Source organism: Gossypium arboreum, chromosome 5, assembly GCF_025698485.1.
Source record: "Gossypium arboreum isolate Shixiya-1 chromosome 5, ASM2569848v2, whole genome shotgun sequence".
Taxonomy (NCBI): Eukaryota; Viridiplantae; Streptophyta; class Magnoliopsida; order Malvales; family Malvaceae; genus Gossypium; species Gossypium arboreum.
Window position 1 is genome coordinate 50,697,235 of NC_069074.1, and position 6,815 is coordinate 50,704,049.

The window sequence follows — 6,815 nt, forward strand, 5'->3', positions numbered from 1 at the left end:
TAATTTTAAAATCTAACAAAAATAAAAATTAGTTTCAATAAAAATTAAACACATAAAATAATAAATAAATATTTCTAAACATCTTCATCGTTGGATGGTTCGTGAGGTGGGACTGGCGATGAGATGTGGATGTGCTAACAAATCTGCTGTAGAGTAGCATCAATGTTGTCAAATTGTTGAAAGCACTACTACTCGAATCGGGTGAGGCGCTCAGAGAGGGTGGTGGTGGCTGATTCGGTAGGACCTCGTGCTGTGGGGAGGTTCCTCGGCGCCTCTCGATCATCCTCATGCTAAGCAAGCTCGAGATGCCTTGTGGAGACATCTGTCCAGTTGATACAGCGGCCTGCTGCTAAAGATCGGGCCCGAGGTATTTGGAAGAGCTCTTCTTAGAGCCCTCCTGGAAACTATAGGAGAGGGAAAAGAGATGCAAAAATGAGGAATAATGCAGGGGAAGTGGATTTTAGGATGGTTTGGGGGTTGGGAAAATGAGAAGTTTTAAAGTGGTGGCTGGTATAGGGATTAGGGAGTGGAGAAGGGTAGATTTCGGCTAGGGTTTTGAAAGGAAAAAGAAAATGAACTGTGATTTGCTTATATAGGGGAGGTGCACACGGCCTAGGGCCACGCCCGTGTACTCTGAAGGTGAGCCTGTGTTTTTCGAATTTTTTCAATTTAGGTTCTACATGGCTACTATCCCACGTCCGTGTGTCTTGGGCGTGTGTGGCACGCGGCCATGTCGAACGGTCGTGCCTAGCCTTGTTCGCTTCTCCCACGCCCGTGTGTTAGGGTACCACGCCCATGTATTGTTGTCCACGACTTAACGGCACGGGCGTGTTGCACGCCCGTGTCGAAGAAACAGAATCAACACGCCCGTGCCGAAGAAACAGAATTGAGATTTGCCCCTGGCACGCCCGTGTTTTTCCATTCCCACATCCGTGTTCACTTATCAAGTTCACCCATGGCCATGTCGCACGGTCGTGGGGATTTATCGTATCCCGTGTTTTGGGGAAATCTTGTACCTTGTTTTCACACAGCTGTATCGCACGGCTGTGTTTCTCTTCGTGTTGGTCACATGGTCTTAAGCACGGTCGTGTTATTGGCCGTGTGGAGCTGAGAACCTATGCTTCAGAGTGACCTAAATGTTTAAGACTTGAATTTAAAATAATTTAAAAATTGTTAGTACTCGGGTTGCCTCCCGAGAAGCTCTTGTTTATAGTTTCAGCTCGACTGTTACCTTGTTAGTATACTCAGGGCGGTTTGTGGAGTCGTAGCTCCTCTCCATTGACTTTAAAATCCTCACCATTATAAAGTTTGAGACGGTGTCCGTTTACTTTGAAAGTACCGTATGATGGGTGACTTACCTCTATTGTGCCATATGGATGAAGAGGTTGAATTACGAAGGGTCCTGACCATCGTGATTTTAGTTTCCCGAGAAATAATTTGAGTCTTGAATTGTATAGTAAGACGAGATCTCCAACTTCAAATTGTTTCTGTTGCTTTAAACGAACGTCATGGCGTCGCTTTTTTGCTTCCTTGTATAGGCATGAATTTTCGTATGCATTGGCTCGTCATTCATCTAGCTCGTTCAGCTCCATCAACCTGTTTTTTCCTGCAAGTTTGGGATCAAGGTTTAGAAATTTAATAGCCCAAAAAGCTTTATGCTCTAGTTCGAATGGTAGATGACAACTTTTTCCATAAACAAGTTTGTAAGGTGATGTCCCTATAGAAGTCTTAAAAGTAGTTCTGTAAGCCCATAAGGTATCGTCTACTTTTGTTGCCCAGTCTTTTCTGTTTGATTCTACTATTTTTTCAAGGATCCGTATGAGTTCTCGGTTTGCTACTTCAACTTGTCCATTAGTTTGAGGATGGTATGGGGTGGCTATTCTATGATGAACTCCGTATTTCTTAAGGTTTTTTTCAAATTGGGTATTACAAAAATGAGTGCCCCTGTCATTGATAATTGCTTTAGGTGTTCTGAATCTCGAAAAGAGTTTTTTAAGAAAATGTACTACCACTCTAGCATCATTAGTAGGTAAAGCTTGGGCTTCTACCCATTTGGACATGTAGTCAACTGCTACTAAGATGTATTTATTTCCGAATGAACTGGGGAAAGGGCCCATGAAATTGATACCCTAAACGTCAAATATTTCACAAGAAAACATATAGTTTTGAGGCATTTCATCATGTTTAGATATGTTACCTGTTCGTTGGCATTTGTCACATAAAGTAACATACCTGATAGTGTCTTTGAATAACGAAGGCCAATAAAAACCTGATTCAAGTATTTTGTGTGTGGTCTTGGTTCCACTATAGTGTCCTCCAGTTGCCCCTAAGTGGCAGTGTTCCAATATTTTTTATATTTCTGATCCTGTAACGCATCTTCTGATGACTTGATCTGCACATCTGTGAAACAGAAATGGATCATCCAAAAAGTAGTTTTTCATATCATTAAAGAATCACTTCTTTTTCTGGTGTGTTAACCCTTTTGGGATAATGTTAGCAACTAAAAAATTTGCGATGTCTGCAAACAAAGGTACCTCGGAGTTAGATATAGCAAAAAATTGTTCTTCAGGGAATGAATCATTTATTTCCACGTCATCTAGTTCTTTGGTATTGGATTTCTCGAGCCTGGATAGATGATCAGCCGTGAGATTTTTAGCTCCTTTCTTGTCCTGAATTTCCAAGTCGAATTCCTGTAATAGGAGAATCCATCGAATGAGTCAAGGTTTTACATCGATTTTAGTTAAAAGATAGCGAAGGGCGGAATAGTCAGTGTAAACAACAACTTTAGACAATATGAGATATGATCGAAATTTATCAAATGCAAAAACCACAGCTAGCAACTAGCAACTCTTTTTCCGTAGTAGTATAGTTTTCTTGTGTAGCTGTTAAGGTTTTGCTGGTGTAATAGATAGGTTGAAAATCTTGTCTCTTCGCTATCCCAATACTGTACATACTGCAAAATCACTCGCATCACACATTAGTTCAAATGGTAAGTTCCAATCAGGTGAAATTATGATTGGAGTATTAATTAATTTATCCTTTAAAGTATTAAATACTTCCAAACATTCCTAATCGAAGTTAAAAGGTATATCTTTTTCTAGCAATTTAGTTAAAGGCTTAGCTATTTTAGAAAAATCCTTAATAAATCTTCTATAAAAACCAACATGTCCTAAAAAGCTTCTAATAGCCTTAACTGAACTAGGGGGTGGTAATTTTTCGATTGTTTCTATTTTAGATTTATCCACCTCAATCTCTTTACTAGAAATTTTATGCCCTAGCACAATACCTGTGACAGCCCTAATTTGACCCTAGTCGGAAAGTGGTTTCGGGACCACAAAATCGAGTCACAAAAATAATTAGATGTTATATTCTGAGCTTATTATATGTGAAAGTGCATGTGTGAAAAATTTCATGCTTTGATTTTGTCATTTGTATGTGAAATTATTAAATAGGACTTATATGAAAATTTTTGAAAATGTGATTGGTTAATTTGAAGTGGCCAAATAATTTATGGTGTAAAATAGGTGGATTTGCATGCCAAATTTTCCACTTTAATTTGTAGTAGCCGGCCATAATGATGATGAGAAGCAATATATGCATTATATATTAATATTATAATAGTTAATGGCTTAAATTATGAAATAAAAATTAATTAAAATAAGAAAAGATGATAAAAAGAAAAACAAAATGTTTTGGTTCATCTTCTTCCTTAGCTTAGCCGAATCTTAAAGAAGAAAAGGGGAGATAGCCATTCAGTCACCTTTGAGTTGGAATTAAGGTAAGTAATTCATGTTAGTTTTTGAGATTTTAGCATAATTTAAGCTAGTTACTAAGTCCCTTACTTAGCCCATGTCAAAATTTTGAATTGTGTGGTGATATGAGTAATCGGCTATGGAAGAATTTGAAGGGAATGGTTGTTGTCTTCATGTTTTAATGAGTAATTGTGGATGAGTGAAGTTTGAGCTAGCTAAATGTTCATATAGGTGCATTAGATAAGAAGGTGAAATCGGCTTGTGTGTATGTGTAGTTACCGAATGTAAATTTAGATAACATTGAGTAATGTTGCGTCTTAAAATGATGAAATGGAGATTTAAGCTTGATAGAATTTTGTTAAGAATGAATGAAAGAATATGTGTATTCGGCTATGCTTGTTTGGATAATAAATTAGTGTGGATGCCTTGATGAGTTATGCTCAAATTATAAGTTGAATTTAAAGCTTGTTAAATTTGCTCTTAATATTTCCAGATAAGTTACTTAGTTAAGCTTGTTAAATTTTCCCTTAATATTTCCGGATAAGTTACTTAGTTAAAGAAAATTTTAAAGTACTTAGTTAATTGATACTAGGTTAATGGTGTGTGTATAAAATTAATATAAACTTTGTATATGTACTAAAGGTTGTAGATGAATTCGGCCTTGGGAGAATTTTGGTATAAAATGCTTGAATGTTAACAGGTTATTGCTTTAATGATCGAATGTGTCAATGGCTAATGCATGGACTAGTTGATCAATATATGCTAAAAGGGAAACGTAAATAAATACCTATTTGATGGGCTATATATATATATATATATATATATTCGGCTATATGGTAAAGATATATATATGAAAATATGATAAGCCTTATGAGTTTTGTGTTTGTGTATGTGAACTAAGTATACAATGAATATTCGGCTATAAGCTAGCTTGATGGGACCTTAATAAATTAAATTTTGTTTGAATTAGCTCAAGAGCATAGAGAACCAAGGTTGGACAGGGGAAAAGAGAAAGTAGTTGAATAGCCGAACCGAGACTGTTTGAAAATATATTCAAGGTAAGTTTTAAGTAGTTAAATATATATAATATTCGATAATGACATGACAGATGATGAGAATTGTAACACCCCAAACCTGGCCCAGACTTTATGGCCGGACTGACGTGTCACATTGAAGTTTTTAAGAAAATCCATGCCTCTTTCAACGTCTTTCTTAGTGTTTTAAAAGATAGTCTTTGCTAAGTTAATAAAGTGAATGGAAGCTGTACACCAGGTAGGTATCCAAAACAGAGGAGGTGAGCCTAGAAGGTTGCTTAAGTACCAAGCTCTTGATTGGATCCAATCCTAGACATGCCCACAGCCATTGCCACACTTTGGTGCTAGGTTAGGTTTTGAGAAAAACAAGTTGGAATTCATTTAAGTAGATATTTTTGATAAACCGATTAATTGTATCGTTGCGTTATTTTGAAAACAATTATCATTTTGGAAATGCGCCCTAGGTCTAACTCATATTATTATTAGAAAAATATAGGGTATAAAATAAAATAATCCCAGAAAAATAATTAAAATGGCCTTATTACAACCCAAAACCAAATAATAATATTAATAAAATAAAACTTATAAAGAAATAAATCGGCTACTTATTGCAATTAAAAGAAACAGAAACAGTAGTGTGGCCATCTCCGAGTCCCTCACAGCTCCAAACCATCTAAGCTTAGGGATTACCTGCACAGTTAGAAACCGGGTGAGTTTATGAAAACTCAGTGTGTAATTCCAATAACAAACAAATAGTAAATAACACGGTATCACTACAATCTGGGCCAAAGCCCTATTTAGTCTTGACATATACTGGGCCAAAGCCTTTCCATAAATCATACCAGTGGGCCGAAGCCTTTTCATAAATCATATCACTGGGCCGAAGCCTTTACTGTAAATGGTATGGCCCTTAGGCCCATTTCAATATCACATGTAATGTCAATGGATGTATGCAAGCCAATTTCAATATCACATGTAATGTCAATGAATGTATGCAAGCCTATTTGGGAAGACTACTCGACCCACCATTCGCTACTCTCCACCCGTACCAACCAAGCTCTCCATGTGGGGAATAGCTCAACCCACCCAACCAAACTCTCCACTGGCAGCATAGCTTCTTTATCATATAACTGGAGGCCTAGCCTCTTTTAATAACTGGGGCAAAGCCCTTTCTGATAAACTAGGGCAAAACCTTTTTCGGTAAACTAAGGCAGAGCCCTTTCAGCACTTCCTCCATCAATATAACCCATATCCCATGCAATATGTCATGTATGCAGAATGTCATGCCCATATTTGAATCAAACAATCACAGTCAAGTCATTCATATCACCAACATATATTCACAATCAAATCCACAACCACACAAATCCAAGTCACCACTTGCCCACAAGGGCAAAACAGGTCATTTTCATATTATAAGGGTATTTTCGTAATTTTACCAAAATTAGGGTTTTCCATGTTCATTACAATTTTCAATATTTCCAGTGTTTAAACAATGATCTTTAACCCACTTATCAAATTCGGCTTTTGGGCCCAAAACCCTAATGGGCCCTACGAATGCCGATTTAGCCCACTAAGCTCGCTTAACCCAAATTTTACAACAATACTAACCGTGTTAACATGCAACTTTTCCAAATTCCATTTTCTATCAATTTTACCCAAATGGGCCCAAAAGCCCATTTGGCCCAATCTGCCCATTGAGGCCCAACTTACCATCGTGCACAAAATTGAGTTCTTACCGCTCCATCGATCCAAACACCGATCTTATCGTATTTATCGCATCTATACCCACACGCAACATTACAAGTTCCCGAACTGCCGGTATTTTAGCATTTTGGCTTCTCAACAGATATTAATCTAAGCTACTACGAGGGTTAGTACACACCTGTTACGGGTTGAAGTTGAAACGTTTCCATAATCAATCACCTGATAGGAGACTGGAGTTAACCCACGCTCCGAGCACTCTTAGCCAATGCCCAACCCAAACGAGCAAGCCATACAGCGAAAGGGATCAGCCAAGAAAGGTACC

At 37.6% G+C, this 6,815-nt stretch overlaps 1 long non-coding RNA gene across 1 annotated transcript; it reads right to left on the reverse strand.

Annotated features, from left to right (window-relative positions):
* Positions 1–5,324: 5,324 nt before the first annotated feature.
* LOC128292840 (uncharacterized) lies at positions 5,325–6,815 on the reverse strand. The gene is made up of 2 exons (XR_008282788.1): positions 6,713–6,815; positions 5,325–5,476 (listed from the first exon to the last, which is right to left on the reverse strand). It is a non-coding gene; the product is annotated as an uncharacterized LOC128292840 (long non-coding RNA).